The sequence below is a fragment of the Lissotriton vulgaris genome, chromosome 4_1, assembly GCF_964263255.1.
Source record: "Lissotriton vulgaris chromosome 4_1, aLisVul1.2, whole genome shotgun sequence".
In the NCBI taxonomy this organism is placed as follows: Eukaryota; Metazoa; Chordata; class Amphibia; order Caudata; family Salamandridae; genus Lissotriton; species Lissotriton vulgaris.
The window spans coordinates 1,086,479,535-1,086,500,576 of NC_141691.1; the positions used below are offsets into that span (position 1 = coordinate 1,086,479,535).

The following is a 21,042-nucleotide window of genomic DNA, read 5'->3' on the forward strand; positions in this document are numbered from 1 at the left end:
AGCAGATTATTTCTGTCTGTGCTGTTTTTTAATATATCCGTCTCAAAACCTTTGTCAGTAATTGAAATCTTAACATTCAAAAATGTGACCTCTGTCTCTGAAATATCCCAGGTCAATGTATGCGGTCATACAATTGAACTCTGTTAGTTTCTCCTGTAGTTTCTGTTTTGAATTTTTCCAAATTATGAATATATCATCTATGTATCTTATGATGAATTTCAAGTTATTCTGCCATTCTTTTTTGGTTAGAATGTGTGTCTCTTAATATTCCTGCATGAATATATTTGCGTATACCGGTGCCGCTGAATTGCCCATAGCAGTTCCAACCAGTTGTTGGTACCAGTCATCTTGATAGCGAAAGTAACTCTGATACAGAGTGAATACCATCAACTCCATAAGGAACAAATGAGGTCACATTTTTGGATGTTAAGATTTCAATTACTGACAAAGGTTTTGAGGCGGATATATTCAAAAAAAGCACAGACAGAAATAATCTGCTACATTACCAAAGCTTTCACAACTAAAGTCTGAAAAAACATTTACCATTCTCACAAATGACACGAGTTAAAAGAATCACTTCTGACAAATCTAAACTAGAATTCAGAATGTATGAAATGGCTAAAAGATTCTCCAAAAGGGGATATCCCGAACATGTTATTGAAGAGTCAAGAAAACGTGTTAACTCTATAGAGAGGCAAGAACTTTTGAAAACAAAACACAAGCCTGAAGAAACCAGAATAGTGGCGGTTTCCAAATTTTCAACCTTGAGTGAATGTTTTAGAAAAACCATTGTGAAAAACTGGCCAATGTTGAACCTTGAACCGGATTTTAACGGAATTTTCGAAAGAGTGCCACTATTTGCCTACACTAGGGCTCGGAACATAGGGGAAATGCTTTAAAACAAAGCCATAAAAGAGGAAGTATTCAAAGGAACAAAACCGTGCTTAAATTGTGGAAAATGCAACAGCATCATCAAGGGGAATAAGATCAACCAACCCATGAAAGGAAATGAAATCAGACTGAAAACCAATGCAACGTGTGACACATCCAACGTCATTTATGCCCCGAAGTGTCCATGTGGAAAACTTTATGTTGGTAAGACAGACAGACGCATAAAAATCAGACTTGTTGAACACAAATCCAACATATGGACTAAAAACATAAAATCAACAGTAGCGGCGCATTTCTTAGAGGCACAACATAATATATCTCAGCTAAAATACATTGTACTAGAGACTGTGATTAAGAAAGAAGGAAGAGACAACACAACATATCTCTTACAAAGAGAGAATGTCTGGATCCAGAAATTGTGCACATAGAAGCCCAACGGGCTCAATGACCGGATGGAACTATCTTGTTATCTATGAAATCTATGACTTAATCTTGGTGCTATACAGTCGATTCTTCCGATGTCTGTTAATTTTGTAACTTTTGTTTTTGAATTGCATGTACGATCTAATCATAATTGTATTGGTTTAAGGTTTATGCTTTTGTACCCACCATTTTCATCACATTCCACATAGCTCAATCCTTGCCAACCTGAAAGAGCCATCTTGACATTGTAGGTTCTTGTCCCCTAGTTCTCTTTTGACTGTAATTTTTAACTCACAATTTCTATAAATCACATTTCATTTGAAACCTTGAATAGTTCAGAACATAACTACAAGTTTCAGCATTTATCATAATATTGGTTAAAGAACCGTAGAGCCACACAATTTTTTGTTGTTTATGTCTATTCCCCACGTGATCGGAACTGGGGCCAATGAGCCTCGGCAGAGATCAAAACCCGATAATTGGTAGAAAGTGCTTTTTTGAATACTTGGCGTACACTTGAGGAAGCAAGCAGCGAGAAGAAATCAGGTCAGTTCACGCTAATAAATCACTGGAGATGACATTAGTAATGCGTGATAGTAGAGCGTTGCCCTGAACGCGGCACTTATTATATTAATTTTCATCAGCTTTTGAGCATCACGGAGAAACGCCGAAAACGTCAGAATCGGCATGTAAGTGAACCACACGGTTAACTTCTTAAGTTTGCACGGGCTATAAGGTCACAGAAGGCGATAGATAAACCCCACACCGGTTAGCACTAGATAGTTGACACATTTTCCTTGTATTACTCAACACGGAGAATCATGCAGATAATACAATATATACGGTTATACTATGCTTGATAAATTGTCAATTATATGAAGATCGTACATCGTTTTGGCTTTCTATTTAGTTTCATTACTTTATTTTTGCAGTGTTGTTCCCTGATGAAGGGCAGTTTGTAATGCCCGAAATGCATTGGATTATAAAATAAGGCCGTAATTCACAAGTGAATGCAATGGATCGTAAATGAGTGGAAGAAAAAAACATTGATTTAAAATCAAATGAAAATATGAACTAACAGCATGTGAATAAAACATGGTAAAAACAACCTCATAAACGCTATCAAGAACCCTCATTTCACACTGAGGGGTGAAAGGTGTGCCCACGGGGATGTTTCTAGTAGTTCATTAGAAACACGTTTCTTTCTCAGTATAAAGCGCCTCGGGACGTCAGACGCCACCTGTGGAGCACCCAAAACTTTTACAAAGTTTGCACAAGTGGGATTATCTTATACGCAGTGCACTTACCTCAATCAGTTCATGTGAATCAGAGCCTATACCAGCTAATAATGTTCTACCTTATCTGTGGGTCTCGCATTACCAGGCCCAATTTGCTACTCCGATAAATGCCTCAACTGTTAACTTTGAGCCTACAACTGATGCCGTCCTAACCTTCGGCAATCGGGAGATAGAAAGAGTTCCGGATTACGTTCCAGCAGGAAGGGCCCCCGGCCCTGACTGCATCCCGGCCGACATATACAAACATGATGGGAAGAACTGGGTCAAATATATCCATATTATCGTAAACTCCTTGGCCAGAGGTGCCCCAATTCCTGAAACTTGGTGTGGGGCGGAAATTATCCCAATATATAAAAAAGGGGACCGCGCCAATCCATGCAACTATAGGCCGATAAGCCGAATTGATACCCTGCAAAAAATCGTGGCTAGACTGGTAGAGTAAATGAATGGATAACCGATCAAGAGGTACTGTCTACCTACCAAGCGGGTTTCCGACCGCATGTCCGCACCATCGACAAAGTCTTTAGATTCATGCTGATTTACTGGAGTACTGTGATCCTATCTGGGGGGACCCTTTACGCTGCGTTTGCTGATTTAAAACCAGCATTCGATTTAGTGCCAAGTCATAAGCTGTGGGAGTCTCTAAAGGAGGCCGGAATGCCACCAGAACTCTTATGCTTTATCATCAAATTGCATAAATAAAATTATGCACAGGTAAGGCGGGGACAACAGGGCGAATTAACAGATTGCTTCCCAGTTAATAGGGGAGTGCAGCAAGGGTGTGTCCTCGCTCAAACCCTTTTTTCCCTATTTATAAACAAAGAAATCTCCTATTACACCAATTTTCCCTCTGATGCTCCAACTCTTGCCTGTTCTAGGGTCCCACTTTTAATATTTGCAGACAACACTCTAATTTTGTCTAAAACTCAATCTGGTCTGAACAGGCCCTAGATAGATTTACAATGTTTTGCAACGACCATGATCTGATAATTAACGTTGATAAGACAAAGTTCATGGTACTGCATAAACACAAATTAATCAAGGCCAGAGTGGTAATGAATAATGCATCTTTGGAACAAACAGATACCTTTACTTACGAGTAACTATGGGTAGAAGGATTAACTGGAACCCCAGCTAGACCTGCTAGTCCTCAGGCACAGCTATGTGCAATGGGAAAATTAGAGGATCTATAATCTATGGTGTAGAGCTGTGCGGATTCGACAATCTATCTCCCCTAGTTACTGCACAAAACAAGTTCCTGCGATTTCTAACAGCCCTGCCTCAATCCACTCCTATTAAACCCCTATTACTTGATTTAGGCTGTACTCCTTTTGATCAGGATGAGGGATTTAGACCCATATCCTACTGGAGAAGGTTGTGGGCGACATCTGAGTTAGCATCCTATGCCAATACAGCAATGCATATTGAGAATATGTCTTCGAAAATTGCATGGTTGCAAAAGATTAAGGGTAGCTTGTATGACATGGGGCTTGGCTACCTGTGGAACGACCCAATTGGGAACTAGGGCCAGATGTAGGTGAAATAGATTTACCGATTTTTAATTACCGAATTTTACCGATTCGGTAATTAAAAATCGGTAAATCTATGGGGTGGACATGTTGGTATTCCAGATGTGCTGGAATACCGAATTCGGATGAATTCGGTATTTACCGATTCCATAGGAATGAATGGGCATTACCGATTCGGTATTTATCGAATCGGTAAATACGGATTTTCACAAGGGTGCATGGGGTGTCACTTTGGCACCCCCAAAACAGGCTCGGGTGCCATGTGGCAGGCATACATGCCCTAAGGGCAGGTCTGCCTGTCACATGGCATAGGTGTGCATGCACACATGTGCATGCACACCGGAATCAGTATTTTACCATCAAATTGGATTTGATGGTAAAATACCGATTCAGTAAGGCCTCTGGGACTCTGAAGAGTCCCACCTACATCTGGGTGGCTCACATTCGGTAAATTTACCGTTTTTTTTTTTAATTTTTATTTTTTATTTTTTATTTTATCGAATCGGTAAAATTACTGATTCGGTAATTTTACCGATTAGGTAAAATAATGCCCCCTACATACCTATCGCCTATTTACCGATCGGTAACGGCCGAAAATACCGATTTTCAGCCGTTACCGACCGACCTACATCTGGCCCCTAGTTTCCTAACAAAAACAAGTTCAAAGCACTTTACTGGGACATGATCAATAGGAAAACCATGTTACTGGTCCCTAACAGCTCCCTAACCGGCATTTTTATGGAGCATAAGCTGGTCAAAAGACTAGAAGCCTATTGGAATTTCATTTCAAGGCCTGGTGATAGGAAGCTATATCACCAATTTAGAGTGGGCACTCTTCCGTTGAAATCTTTTACGACAAAATGGAATGATGTTCTAGATACTTATTGTCCCATATGCCCCTCCATTGTAGAGACTATAGCTCACATACTGTTTGTGTGCCCAGCATATATTGGCCCATGAAACAGGTGGCTTAAGTCGTTGGCACCAGATCCTATGAGACCGCTCTGCGTATTTTGAAAAGCAATACTCAAGAAGACATAGTAATTGCCATGGCAACATTTCTTAGCTGGACCTGGGCATTACGCAGAATAAATTTGAAGGCTTCATAGTACCCGCACCCTCATCTCAATTATGTCCTTAGGAGCGGCTTGTGTTTGATAGAATCCTGTGTAAATTGTTTTATGACTCTTTTTAAACTTAAACCATTACACCGCCTGGTATGGTTCAAATTGTTAGATTCATTTTAGGAAACTTTCGATAACGATGATACTTAAATTTTGCATTGAAATGTATGATTTTATGGCATAAATAAGGATACTATACCTCTTATTTTGTGTAAATGTTTCTTGTATATATGAAATCAACCGGTATGTTCCTCTTTTATCTCTTCTCATGCCTATATGATATTTTATTACACTTTTATGTTTGTATTGTGTCTTTTATGATTGAAATTATTGAAAAAAGACTAACTTGACTTGACATTTGACAATAGACAAAACACATTTGTCGTATAGGAAGCCCGCTTGACACCATCCAAATGTTTACCTTTGTGGTGCAAAAGAATTACTGAACCCGTTAAGTCATTTCTTCATAAATGGCCTGGACATAAAGAAGCTGGTTGCACCAGCCTACAGTCAAATGCTGGGAACATGACTGCATGCTTTTCTGGTTGCCTTAAGGGCTATAAATGTTTCTGCTTCATGGCCAGGCCACGGAAGGTAAGGAAGCAGTTTCTGCCCACTCTAGTGAAGTATTCAAAGATCAGCCACTCTCCGCAGGCAAAATCCAGCATAGTGGTGGTCTTGAAGTAAGCCTTGCATCTCTGCTGGCGAGAGTGGATTTGAAGACCTCAGTCATGAAAAGTAAGGACCTGTATTGGACATTCGAAGACTTTGAGATTGAGCCTCTATAAAGTTCAGTCTTGTCCATATCTTCACTTTATAAGAGCATGTCTTCCTCTTTTGTTGAGAGGGAAAGAGGAAGTAGTTGAGCCCTAACTCTGGTTGCCACTGTAGAACAAGGCACAAACAATCCATATTCGTTACAGGGCAATTTTGAGGTGCTTGCGAAGTTTAGCAGCATTTCCACGTTTAATTTGAGTCTAAGCACAATTTCTGCATTGACTTTGACTTGGAGACCAGTTGAGTGTATAACTACTGCTCACTGTATAGCATGTTTTGATTGCAATGCTATGTCGTCAGGCAGAAGTGGCAGACAGAATGCTACAAACACAATCCATATTAAGACTTATTTATTTTATTTATTTTTAGAGTTTTCTATAGCGCGAACTTGAACCGATAAGGTTATCAGAGCGCTTTACATAGCACCAGTTCCGTTACATGTTGTCACAGCAGTTTACATAGAATCAGTTACGTTGCACATTTCAGGATCTTGACCCGTTTAGGTTATCAGAGCGCTTTACATAAGACAGCATTCGATGTCCAGTGCCCTCCTCCGCCGTGTAGCGGGGGACCTCATCCAGCCCTCCGAAAGTCGTCGAGCTGTCGGGACTAGGCTCCAGGAATTTCAGCTGACCTAGGATCACACGTGTTACAAAAGGTGCAAATAGAAAAGAAAAAAAAAAAAATTGCAAATGTACAAGAGATAGAATCACAAGAGGAGGAGATACAAATGGATATACTCTAGGCCCATACAAAAGGTGCAAATAGAAAGAGAAAAATTGCAAATGTACAAGAGGTAGAATCACAAGAGGGGGAGATACAAATGGATATACTCTAGGCCTATACTGGTCAGAGGCAATAAGAGAGACAGTAGGAAAGTCAGAAGGACAGTGAGAGGTCACTAAAATGGTGGACGAAAAACGTTGGTAGAAGAGGCACGTCCTATAGAGATAATGGCGGGGGAGCGCGAAGGTCCGAGTCCGAAGGTTCGGAGAGAGGGCTGGCATAGCCAGCAGGTCCAGGGGGGGGGACAGGCAGTCCGCAGCAAAGTCGCAGCCACGTAGATCAAGAGGAGCTGGGCAGGGGAGTTCAATCCGGAGACCAGAGGAGGGTCAGGGGAGAAAGACCCCCGGCGCCCAGGCAGAAATGGAAGGCAACAAAGTTAGGTTTAGGCAAAGGTTTCCCCTGGCATGCGTTCGTGTCCCTGGAGCCTGTGTCTCCTGTGTCCGCCGGTCATCGGAAGAGTGTCCCCCAGGGCGCCATCTTGGAGTCAGGTACCTTTTGCGCGAGGCAGCGTGGTCAGTGAGGGGGGGTGGGGAGGGGCACATTTCTGACCCCATTCCGACGTCTGTTGCGGGCGGAAACAGCGAGCAGCCAGCGATCCTACCACCCGGGATGTTGTCATCGGGTGGCAGATCGCAGAGGCAGATGCAGGCGAGGGTCACCGCCAAGGGATCCATGAAGAGGGCTCACCCCCGCAGGCAAGAGCCACAGAGAGAGCATGCGGAGTCGCCCCAGGGAGTGGCAGCAAGCGCTGGGGCCAGATAGTCCAGCAAGCAGGCAAAGGCGCCGATCGTTGGCTGGGAGTCACATCGGGCCGCCATTTTAGGGTCAGGCAGGCGGGGGAAGGCAGATTCTAGCCGTGGCCACCCTCGGTGTTTTGCCGCTACAGAGGCCCCCGGAGACTATCTTGAGATAGAGGCAGCCCCTGCGTTCCTCAGATTGCGCCCGTCAGCCCATCAGCGTACCTCTCATGGATAGTTGAGGTCCTCGGCGCTCCGGCCGCGATTTTTCCCGCGGCCGTCCTCCACTCGCGTCTTCTCCAGATCTAGCTACCGCGGCACCAGGGGCGATCGGAGCAGCCCCGAAGGTGTCCTGCACCTTCCGATTCCTGTGGGTGCCGAATACAGCCCCCGGGCCACTGGGGAACCGCCAATCCAGGCTCCCGAGCAGCGCCGGAGCCGGGAGCCGAGATGGAACACGACCGCCCGGCTCGGCTCCGCCCACTAGATGTGATTGGAGTCTTCCTGGACTTAGCTAATTACCCACCAACTTTGCACTGTAGATGCAAAGCAATGAACGGAGGGTGCAGCAGTGAGGTCATGAGCCCAGAATGGGGAGTAAAGCTAACAGTCGGTAAAATAGCAGGTCCCCAGGGTGGAGGGTGGAGAGGTGGCGCGAGGAATCAGCAGGGCTGGTGATTATCAGATGAGGAATGGCTGCATGGATGTCAGCCCCCGCTGTGTGCGCTGCAGCAGACGGCAGAGCCGCGGGGGCAAAGACGGTGGGGAGACCCAGGGTCGTGCAACCCTTGTTGCAGGGCCAGTGCAGTAAGGCCGACCGAGAGAGGCAGAGCAGGAGAACCCCGGCTGCTAGAGAGGTATGCCCAGGCCCCGCGGTGCGGCGTGCACGCACCCACCCCCGCCGCAGGAGCCCCCATGGCAGTGCCACTCACCGGGGGTCAGGCAGCAGGCAGGCAGGCCTCAGCGGGTCGCTGTAATTCTAGCGAGGTGGCCGGTGGGAGGAGCGGGTTTAACAGCTCGCGGGCTCCGGCTGCGCATCCTTAAATAGACCCAGTAGGCCCGGGGAGCCACTAGCGAGAGGCAGGCTCCTATACGGCCTCTATTTCGGTGGTGGAGAAGTGTGTACTGTATGTCATGAACGGCGCTGTCATGTACCAGATTGATAGTGTTGTGAAGGCTTGCAGTGAATTCCTCGTCGGGCAGCTGGACCCCAGCAACGCCATCCTCGTTGGAGAAGCCTGGTGTAAACACTCTCGTGGGTTCACCCCTGACTCCAGAGTCTGAAGCACCAGACCCTGTACCACCTCCACCACAGTTCAACACAATCTCCAGTTTCTCCTCTCTCTCCACGGTATTCAACAAAATCCCCTGTTGTACAATCACAATCCACAATATAATAAACCCTCACCTGCTGCTGCACCTTGCATCTCACTCCACAGTATAAAGCACTGTCTCCTCCTGGTGCCCCAACCGTGTTACTCCGCAGTATTAAACACCGTCTCCTCCTGTACAACCTGAATCCACTGTACAAAACACCATCCCCTTCTGCGCCACCTCCTACCTCCCTCCACTGTGTAAAACACAGTGTTCGAGGCATGTGGGCTGCTGAATTCATAACTGTGCATAGATCGCCGCCTAGTGTTGGGTCCGGATGATTGCACATTGTTGTCCTGGAAGAGTCTTCGAAGTATCACGAGATAGGTGGCTCCTCCCCTGGACTACTGTGCGCATGGGCATCCTCTCCATCCTCAGATTGTTTTTTTCCGCCATTGGGTTCGGATGTACTTTCTCGACTCTAGTTCGGAAACTTTGTATTCACTCTTTCCTAAGGCCAAAAGGCCTTCGAAGCGTCGGTATTGTCTCGTTCGGTGCCTGTTTCTTTTCCAGTTCTTCGAACCGGACGTCGGAAGCTGATTCTCGCTTTCGACACCAAAGGCCCAGACTACGATGACGATGGATCGGAGCCCGTTTAAACGATGCCCCGTCTGTAATTCGAAATACCCCCACATTGATGTGCACCCAGTGTGCAATAAATGTTTGTCCCCCGAGCACGACGAGGCCAGCTGTATGGCCTGCTCGAAGTTCCGCTCCAAGAAGACGCTTAAACTTCGACGCGCAGCGAGGCAGTCAGCGTAAAAGTCGGCGACCGAGCCGGTCAACATCTTCGAGGCCGGTGACGAGGAAGGCGTCGAAGAAGAAGAGGTTCCTGAAGAGCAGTCGGAACCAGCGTCGGAGCATGACTCCAACTTCGAGGTGGACGAGCAAGCTGAAGAGTACGTCCACAAAGAGGACGTCGTCGAGGTAGGGGACGACGAAGGGGCCATCGGAGCCGTCGATGACGACTCCAGTGATGAGCCAGGCCCAACAGCAGTAGCTGGGCCTATAACTGACATTACGCTCCCTACGGATCAGGTCGAAGCATCGCCGAGAGGCCTTAGCCAAGATCTTCCTTCACGTTCTATAGCCCCGCGTCCAAGCCAGGCTAAGAATACATCCAAGGAGCCATCGGTCAATTCCTCAAAATCGAAACCGAAACCAACGGAGCCGAAATCGAAACCGAAACTACTTAAAATGGTGGTCGGTTCGACGTCGACGCCAGTCCAATCAAAAACTATCGACGACCCTTCGGCGTCGAAAGGGGCCGTCGCCTCGAAGACTAGAGCGTCGAAGCAGAGCTCAACCATCAAACACGTCACCTCGACGGCGTCGACGCACAAACATGGCGACAAGGCCAAAGGCCTCCAGACTAAGAAGGCCGTCGAGCCGAAGATTTCAGGGCTCAAGCCACTGCTAAGCAAACAGCTCGAGTCGAAACCCAAAGCCGACCCGAAACAGCAAGTTTTGTCGACGCCTAAGGCTGGAAATGCTACACGCCGGGAGCTCGAGTCGACGCAATCAAGCAAGCGTCCTACTCGGGCGCCGAAGCAGCTCGAATCGACCACTACATCAAGCTCCAAAACCGTCGGCCACCCTCCAATTAAGTTCGGTCTTCCGCCAACGGTTCGAGCGAAGCATCTCGAACACCACAGAGGCACCGACCCTTCAAAAACGTCGTCGGCACCTTCGAAGCCCACTCCCGAAGGGGTTGTGTTCCACGAACCCTCGTACGACAACCAGTCGAAACTCTTTATCGACTCGGAATCGGGCAGCCTAACCATCCACAAGCGGAAGATCGCACCTGAACATCCCTTGGAGGGTTACAAAATTCCTCTTAAACGGAAGAAGGACTCGGCCACCTCACCAGTTCTCTTTGAGCACGTTCAGGACTATTCGCAGCAAATGGCATATTCTCCAGCACAAAGCGAGGAGGACATGGGTGAAGACTATGGTCAAGCGGCCTTCACTTATCATGCTGACACTGATCAAGACGAACCACAACAGTGGTCTGAGGCTGTAGATCAAACTGTAGACCCTGATGATCGACAAGCTGCACCAGACGCTCAGTCCTACAGCGTCAAAACATCGCCAACTGAGGACACGGCGGCGTTTAACGCTTTGATAGAAAGGGCAGCACTCAACCATGACGTGGAAATATACGCAGAACCTGTGGACGAAGATTTCTTGTTTGACACTTTCTCCACCTCTGAAAGATCCACTAAGACTTTGCCTATGCTTAAAGGGGTCCTCAAGCATGCTGCGGACATTTTCAAAGAACCCACAAAAGCAAGGGTTATCAACCCACGGATTGAGAAAAAATATAGGCCTGCTCCAGTGGACCCCACCTACATCAAAGGCCAGCTCCCCTTGGACTCCCTTGTGGTGGCCAATGCCCGCAAGAGGGCAAACTCACAAACTAGTGGTGACGCTCCACCTCCGGACAAGGAATCAAAGATTCTGGAGGCGTCAGGAAAGCGAGTGGCAGCACAGGCTGCTAATATTTGGAGGATTTCAAATACACAGGCCCTATTGGCTAGATACGACAGGGCTCACTACGACACACTAGAACAGTTGTTGCAACACCTGCCTGATGTTTACAAGGAGGGAGCAGAGATGATTATACAGGAAGGGAAGTTGATTTCTAATGCATCCATCAAATGCGCACTGGACGCAGCAGACACGGCAGCTAGGGCCATCAACACTAGTGTAATGCTAAGACGTCACGCATGGCTCCGCATCTCTGGATTCAAACCCGAGATTCAGACAACTCTGCTCAACCAGCCGGTTAACCCGGACTTCCCTTTTGGTCCCGAGGTAGACACAACACTCGGAAAAATAAAAAAGGACACTGAGACAGCAAAATCCATGGGGGCTCTGCAATCTCAGCAGTTTCGGGGCAGTTCCTTTCGTCGCTCCGGTAATAGGGGAGCCTCTTGAGGACAGGCTTTACAGCAGGCCCAGTACACCAAAGGGAGCACGCAATCCACCTACACAAAGAATACCAGGGGTGGATACCGCGGGAACAGCGCCAAAGGCAGAGGACGTGGCAAAAACAACGCCAGATCCTCCGCTCCCAACAAACAGTGACGCCTTGTCACTGCCCCCGACCATCTAACACCTGTCGGGGGAAGACTCCAGCAGTTCCTGACAGTCTGGAAAGGCATTACCACGGACAGGTGGGTGAGACAACTTATCCGATACGGCTATTGTCTAGAACTAACCTCCACCCCCCACCAACATACCCCCAAGGCACCGTCCTATGTCCACAGAGCGCATGCAAATATTGCAGCAAGAAGTACTCTCCATGCTGCAAAAAGGGGCAATAGAGCTTGTGCCTGCAGAAGAACGAGTTACAGGGGTGTACTCTCTGTTCTTCTTAATCCCCAAAAAGGACGGATCCCTGCGGCCCATTCTAGACCTCAGACCCCTCAACCAATACATACTTTCAGAACACTTTCATATGTTAACCTTACAGCAGGTCCTGCCGTTGCTCAGTCAGGGCGACTTCCTAGCGACCCTGGACCTCAAGGATGCATATTTCCACATTCCCATTCACCCAAGTCACAAGAAATATCTCAGGTTCACCATCAACAATCAGCATTACCAATTCAAGGTCCTGCCTTTCGGGGTCACCACTGCCCCCAGAGTGTTCACCAAGTGCTTAGCGACCGTGGCTGCGCACCGTCGAAGACAACATGTTCACGTCTATCCCTACCTGGACGACTGGCTCGTTCAGGCCAGTCAGCCCAGCAGTGTGCCAGCCACATGTCGCGCACAATTCACCTCCTTCACAGTCTGGGGTTCTCACTCAACTACACAAAGTCACACCTGCAGCCCTCCCATGTGCAACAGTACCTAGGGGCAACATTGAACACTCTGACGGCAACAGCGCAGCCGAACTCTGCCAGGGTCAACAGCATGCAGCTGCTCATTCGGAGGTTCAGGCCTCAACAATCACTCCCAGCGCAGGTGTTCATGCAGCTGATCGGTATGATGGCATCCTGCATATTCATAGTCCCGCACGCGAGACTGCACATGCGTCCCCTTCAAGAATGCTTAGCACGACAGTGGAACCAGGCTCATGGGCATCTAAAAGACCTAGTGTTGGTGACCGGTCGTGCTTACAACTCTGCATTGGTGGAATCCACAAAACCTTTGCAGGGGACGACCGTTCCAAGAGCCTGTCCCACAGATAGTGCTAACGACGGACGCATCTCTCCAGGGTTGGGGAGCGCATGTCCTCCATTACACGGTGCAGGGACTATGGACAACACAACAGCAAAAGATGCATATCAACCTGTTAGAGCTGATGGCAATCTTCATGGCACTGAAAGCGTTCAAGTTGCACCTGTGCAACAAGGTCGTGTTGATCCGGACGGACAACATGACTGCCATGTATTACATCCAGAAACAGGGAGGCACACACTCCCCGCAGCTATCTCACCTAGCCCAGAGCATGTGGAAGTGGGCCATTCAGAGAAACATCTTCCTCATGGCGGAGCCTCTCCCGGGCGTAGACAACCAGATGGCGGACCTGCTCAGAAGGCACAGTCATCAAATGCACGAGTGGGAAATCCACCCCTCGGTACTCCAGCCATACTTACAGCAGTGGGGTCATCCAGAGATCAACCTCTTCGCCACAAAAGAGAACGCAAAATGCCAAAGCTTCGCCGCCAGGTTCCCACACCCGCAGTCTCAGGGCAATGCGATATGGATGAACTGGTCAGGCAGATTTGCGTACGCTTTTCCCCCAGCCCCACTCATACCGCTGGTGGCGCGCAAACTGCGGCAGCACTCCATGATGCTCATCCTGGTTGCTCCAACGTGGGCACGGCAGGCTTGGTACACCACCTTCCTGGAACTTTCAGTGGTGCCTCACCAACGGCTGCGCCTCACTCCCAGCCTCCTCACTCAGAGCCATGGAGACATTCAGCACCCAGATTCTCAACAGTTGAGCCTAGCGATTTGGCTCCTGAGGTCATAGAGTTTGGCTACCTCAACTTGCCCCCTGAGTGTATGAACATCATCAAAGAGGCAAGGCGACCTACAACTAGGGCGTGCTATGCAGCCAAATGGAAACGATTTGTCATATACTGTTCCAACAATGACATTAATCCGCTAGATGCGTCCACGCAGAACATCATATGTTACCTGCTGCATCTGTACCAATGCAATCTAGCGTATAGTTCCATCAGGATACATTTGGCTGGTATAGCCGCTTATCTTCAGAACAGGCAGCACCTTTCACTTTTCAGAGTGCCTGCCATCAAAGCCTTTTTGGAGGGCCTTAAAAGAGTGATCCCTCCCAGACACCCTCCTTCGCCTGTCTGGAATCTAAATATCGTTCTCACCAGGCTCATGGGGCCCCCCTTTGAGCCTCTCCATTCTTGTGAGATACAGTTTCTTACTTGGAAAGTGGCTTTTCTAATAGCCATCACATCGCTACGAAGAGTCAGCAAGCTTCAAGCCCTCACAATTCAAGAGCCCTACCTACAAATTCATGCTAATAGGGTAGTGCTGCGCACCAACCCCAAGTTCATGCCAAAGGTAATCTCGCAGTTCCACATTATTCAAAACGTTGAACTGCCAGTTTTCTTTCCATACCCAGACTCGGTGGCAGACAGAGCACTGCACACCTTAGATGTCAAAAGAGCTCTCCTGTATTACATCGACAGGACAAAAGACTTTCGAAAGACTAAACAACTGTTTGTTGCCTTTTCTCCACAACACAAAGGCAACCCTATTTCCAAATCAGGTATAGCCAGATGGATAGTTAAATGCATTCAAATCTGTTATCAAAAGGCTAAACGCACTTTAACAGTTCCCCCAAGAGCGCATTCCACACGCAAGCTATGGGCATCCATGGCTTTCCTAGGTAACATTCCTCTAGAGGATATATGTAGAGCAGCCACATGGACCACCATACATACATTTACCAAACACTACTGCGTAGATGTACACTCCAAACAGCAAGCAGCTGTAGGACAGGCTGTTCTCAGAACTCTCTTTCAGACTGCTGCAGCTGGCACGGGCAACCGCCGATAAGGAGGTAACTGCTATTTATTCTATGCACAGATATGAATTCAGCAGCCCACATGCCTCGAACGGAATATGCTACTTACCAGTATGCATCTGTTCTTGGCATGTAGAGCTGCTGATATTCATATCGCCCACCCTCCTCCCATGTGCCTGTCGCAGCTGTAGCACTCAGAATACTTCTCAGGCATGGTCATCTCTTACTGTATTACACTCCATCTCTGCCACAGTGTCGAAAAACAATCTGAGGATGGAGAGGATGCCCATGCGCACTGTAGTCCAGGGGAGGAGCCACCTATCTCGTGATACTTTGAAGACTCTTCCAGGACAACAATGTGCAATCATCCGGACCCAACACTAGGCAGCGATCTATGCACAGATATGAATGTCAGCAGCCCTACATGCCAAGAACAGATGCATACTGGTAAGTAGCATATTCCCTAATGCTTTCCCATTCCACTCCAGAGTATTAAACACCACCCCCTGCTGTACACCCTGAATCCACGGTGTAAAACACCCTCCTCTGCTGCACAACCTCCCTCCGCAGTCTAAACGCCATGTCCAGGTTTTCCATCTCACTGCACAGTAGACTAGTGCAACCTGCGCACAACCCACCGGTGTGTTCATTTTTTTTAAAACAATTTTTATTGATACGTTTCGTAGAGCATTTCAATTATAGCAATGTTAGCATGGTATACAAATACAATTCTATCTTGTCCAAACAATTATTTGTACATCGTTTATAAAACTCATCTCGTATACCTGTCCCTTGTCTCCCTCCCCCATCGGTGAATATGTGCAGCAGTAGGTCGCTCAGGTGACATTGTTAAAACACTTTCATCAGAGTCAGAGTCCAGGTTCGCATATGCCACCCAGGTAAGTATTCCAACCTCCCCAGACCTTCTCCCACTTTCTCGGACAGCCTCGCTGTATGTATACTGATCTTTCTGCGACCATCGCCAGGTCCTTATCCTTGCACCACTGAGCGAGAGTGGGGTTAATCCTAGACCCCCAGCGTTGTGCAATGTTCCGTTTTGCTACCGTCCTGGGCAATTCTGTTTCTGTAGTAGGGGATCTCTGTGTATAGTCATAATCTATTGAATAGTCCCGCCCATGTGCGTGGACCCCGGAGCAATCAAAATCGTCTCTTAAGTTGTCTTCTTCTGCAGTCCTGCATAGACACTTAAGAGAAAATCAAGGACAAATAATGCAGCCTAAAATTACAAGGCTACACTGGCCAGCACTTGATCTTGAAGTGAAAAAAGATAGCCAAATAATATTAAATTTTATACACTTTGTAAAGTTTCACACCTAGAGAAACTCCCCTTCACAAAAATCCTTTTTCATGATAGAGAGGAAGGGTTAGACAGACAAGCCCCATAGGCTTCCATTATGTGTCTGGGAAAGGGATACCGTGCCTTTAAGGAACTCTCCAGAGGCCCTCGGTATCCCAGGATGCACAGCCAAAGGACTTTTACTTTCAGTTCTTTTTTCTGGCTCCTGCTAGCAGGACCCTGGAGCATTGAGCTCTACCTTTTTGGGTATATCTTCAATTTTTGGAACTTTTCCAGTGTTTTGAGTGTTTCACTTGACGTCTGGGGTCTTCTTCTTCCAGTTCCTGTGTTTTTTGACCAGTTTTGCCACCTCTATATTGTCGAAATGCCAGCTTTATTCGACAAGTGCCCTGAGTGTGGTAGGAAGAAGTCTAAATCTGACCCCTCACAGAGTATGTATACTCTGTCTCTCTTCTAGCCATGTCCCTGACTCCTGTGATATTTGTGACTCTTTCTCCAGGAGAACCCTGCGTGACCGGGAGAAGATTCGTCTCCAAGGCCCAGAGCAGAGGAGACATCAAGTAACAAGTGTGACTTCTGGGCATGGAGGGACTCTATCTTTATCCTCTGCCCGTGCATCGGCCTCTGGGGGGGCTCCCCAGTCAAGAAAAGGCCAAGAAAAGGCACATGTCCCGGTCGACGGTGATGGCTTCGACGTCCGCCTCGAGAGGTATGACTACCATCTGCTCCCCGTCGACCCAAGGCTCTGGGTCGAAGCGACGTCGCAGTTCGGTGTCGAGGGGTAGGACGTCGAGACCTCGGACGAAGTCGACGTCGAGGAGTTCACCGGTGTCAACACACCATCGACGTTGTGATGAATCCCGAAGAGGCAGGCGTTCGCCGTCGAGGCGACACTGCAGTTCGAGGAGAGAAAGATCGTCGTCAGGGAGGTCGATTTCGAGAAGAGAGACGTCAAAGAGATTGACGTCGAGGGGAGAAAAGTCGATGTCTAAAAGGAAGTCGAGGGCTAGAACGGTGTCTAGTGCCTCTGTGGTGAGCGTCTCATCGTCATCAGCGAGTCACCGGTGGCGCCGGCGCTCGTGCTCAGAGAGGTCGGCCTCCAGAGTGTCCTCCCCGAGGCCTGCTCTCAAGAAGAGAAGATTCCTTAGGTCACCGGGCTCTGATTACTTCCGGACCTACTCGCCCTCAAGGCCCAGGACGCCTACTTCTTCTCCTCTTCCGCAGCATCCTCCGCCTCCCCCACCTCCTCCTCCTCCTCACCCTCCTCCACCACCTCCTCCTCTGCCATCACTACCAAGCCCTGCCTGTTCCGCTCCCTCAGCCCCCGGGGCCTGTGGTTCCTGCAAGGCCCAGATCCAGAGGGAGGCATCGCTCTCGCAGCGAGCACGATCCTCAACAAGGTCACGCTATCGTCGGTGGAGGGACAGGTCACGGTCCAGGTATACAGACTCATCCATTGACAGGAGATATTCTCCCACCTTGTCGGCCTCTCCCCCAACGAGAGTGTCCCCAGTGGATGACATTGTGACTTTCCAAGCTGCGCTGCTGAGGGGGGCAGCGAAGTTGGGAATCACATTGACTGTGCCCACCCCTGCCACTTCCGTGATCTTTGAAACGTTGCAACACAGGCACCTCTCTCGCCCCTTGCTGCCTTTGGTGCCAGGACTGAAAGAACCAGCCATGGAGCTGTTTCTGACACCTGCCTCGGTGAAGTCGGCTCCCTCGAGACTTCAAAAGAAGTACAGGCCCCCGGATTCTGAACCAGCATTCTTGAGAGCAGATACTGTACCGGATTCTATCATTGTGTCAGCGGCCAAGAAACCGCACTCTACTGCCCCGTCGTCTACGGTCCCTCCGGACAAGGAGAGCAGACACATGGATTCAGCAGGAAGGAAAGTCTGTAGTACGGCTGCCACTTCGATGAAGGCAGCTAGTGCATCAGTGCTTTTGGGTAGATCTGATCGCTCGTTGTGGGAGTCCCTGCAACAATTTATTGAGCTCCTCCTGAGAGACAGGAGGGAAGACTTCCAGGAGGTTCTGAATGAGGGCATGATGGTCTCAAATCAGGTCATCAGTTCTGCGGCGGATGCCTCGCTCCTGGCCGTGCATGGGTACTGCCATGGCATTAACCTGAGGCGACATTCCTGGTTGCGCCTTACCTCTCTTCAGCCTGAGGCACAACAGAGGATTCCTAGTTTGCCCTTTTCAGGATCCACCCTCTTTGGGGCTCATGCGGATGAGGAGATGGCCCGCATGAAGGCGGAAGTGAAAACGCTGAAGGCTGTAGGTTTGGAAAAACCGAAGGAGCAGCAGAAGTCGTACCGTCCCTTCCAGAGGCGTTACTTTTGCCAGAGATATCAACGGGGCAAGGTCGCCAAGCTTGCCAACAGCAGCAGGAGCAACAGCAATATCAGCGACAACCATTCCAAAAACGTCAGAGGGGCAGAGGCGGACAGCAGTCCTCGGCGAATAAGGGCCTGGCCAGGTCTAAGCCCTGAGGTGTTACTTCCTCCTCGTCCGTTACCCGCTCCGGTGGGGGTAAGAATATAGAATTACTTGGCAGAGTGGAGAAAACTTACTCCGGACAAGTGGGTGCTGAATATTGTTTGCAATGGATACAGTCTTCGGTTTGTCAGCCCTCCTCCAGCTATTCCACCGGTTCCTTCCCACTACCAGCTGCGAGAACTACAAGCGGAGGCAGATACACTGTTAAGAAAAAGGGTGATCGAAGACGTCCCTCTGTCTCAAAGAGGAAAGGGTCTATACTCTCGGTTCTTTCTGGGACGCAAAAAGGACAAGAACGAGTTCAGGCCCATTCTGGATTTGCGGCAAGCAAACAAGTGGATTCGCAGGGAGAAATTTCGCATGCTGTCCTTGCACCAGATTTATCCTCAGCTACTTCCATGTGCCCATTGCACGGAAACACCGGAAGTTCCTGCGTTTCCTAGCCTGCACCAATCACTGTCAGTACACCGTACTACCGTTTGGACTGAAGTCTGCACCCAGGACTTTCTCAAAATGCATGGCAGTGGTGGCAGCGCACCCGAGAAAGAACAAGGTGTTTGTCTACCCGTACCTGGACGACTGGTTGATCAGAGCCTCCACCTTCCAGGAAGAGCAATTGCATTTCAACAGGATGGCCGTTCTGTTGAATCAGCTGGGTTTGCACATCAACAGGTACATGTTCGTTCCGACTCCTGTTCAGTACCTGCAATACTTGGGAGCCTCCATCAATTATATCAGAGCAAGCGCGTCTCCTTCGGAGGAGCGACGCTTATCGATCCTTCGGAAGGCTCAGGCTCTCCTGTCGGTTCCATCAACGACAGTAAGGACGGTGTCTTCTCTTCTAGGGTTGATGGCCTCACACCACATGCACGTCTTCACATGAGACCGCTGCAGGAGTGTTTGGGGGATCAATGGGACCTGAAGCGAGTGAGCTGCGACGACAGGATTCAACTGTCTCTACACGCTCAACAGTCTCGGAGATGGTGGTGTTCGGCAGAGAATCTCCTCAAGGGGGGATCCCTTTCCACAAGGACATTCCCACACAGACTATTGTGACGGATGCGTCTCTCCACGGCTGGGGAGGTCATTCAGACCATCTTCAGATCCAGGGAACGTGGTCCCAGGTGGAATCCACGTACCACATCAACTTGCTGGAACTCAGGGCTGTTCATTTGGCGCTGAAAGCCTTTCATCCGTCCTTCCAGACCAACTCCTTGCTTGTACAGACGGAAAATACGACCACAATGTATTATCTCAACAAGAAGGGGGGATTTGAGATTGCGCACACTGTAACAAGAAGCGCAGGCGATCTGGCACTGGCTGTTAGCCAGAGGACTGACGATAACGGCCACCCATCTACCGGGTGTGCAAAATGCTCAGGCTCGTTCAGGAGAACCACGAGTGGGTCTTAAACGACGAGGTGCCAGGAAACATTTTCAAAAGATGAAGCACTCCAGACATAGATCTGTTCGCCACCATCGAAAACAGCAAATGGTTTTACCAACTGGGGACTCTGGGGAATGCGCTGTGGATCAGCTGGTCGAACAGCTTTCTGTACGCTTTTCCACTCATTCCCCTGATTCCGGCAGTGCTCATCAAGCTGTCTCAGTCCAGGGCGGGAATGATCCTCATTGCTCCGGAGTGGCCTCGACAGTGGTGGTTCACAGACCCTTTTTTTTTATTTTTATTTTATTTTATTTATCATCATCAAGATAACAATTCATTATCAACTTCAAATTTATACCGTTCCCAAAATATACACAGTGGAGAAGTATCTTGACTTCCAAAACAAGAAAGAAAAAAAATTCTATCCAAGAAAGATACCCATTTATGCAAAAATTCATTATACTTAACATATACTAACTAAAGGGTAATTTCTATCCCCTAAAATTTCCTCACTATCCTTCTTCTTCAAGCCTCTGCTTCCATTCTATGATTGGAGCCCAGATCCTTTTCCCTACTTGATTTGTTTTCCGCCCCTTTTTTTCATAGAGCACTTTCTCTAATGTAAATATAGCCAGTAATCGTGACATCCACTGTTGAAATGTCGGTGGGTTTACATCCTTCCACAAAGTTGCTATACATAGCCGGCTAAGTGTCATTGCTAAATATACAAACTCATGATGGAGGACTAAAACATCATCCCTTGCTACCCCAAGAACCATAACTTCATACCTTAATTTAATAACGATCCCTAAAGATTTCTCAAAAAACTGCTCTAAAGATCTTTTGAATATATCTAGAGCAGGGCATGAGGCGAACAT

The 21,042-nt window shown here is 48.3% G+C and overlaps 1 protein-coding gene across 2 annotated transcripts in view; it reads left to right on the forward strand.

Moving 5' to 3' along the window:
- The window catches only part of LOC147722897 (TGF-beta receptor type-1-like), a 1,593,949-nt gene that overhangs the window by 180,221 nt on the left and 1,392,686 nt on the right, over positions 1-21,042 (forward strand). The window lies entirely within an intron of this gene.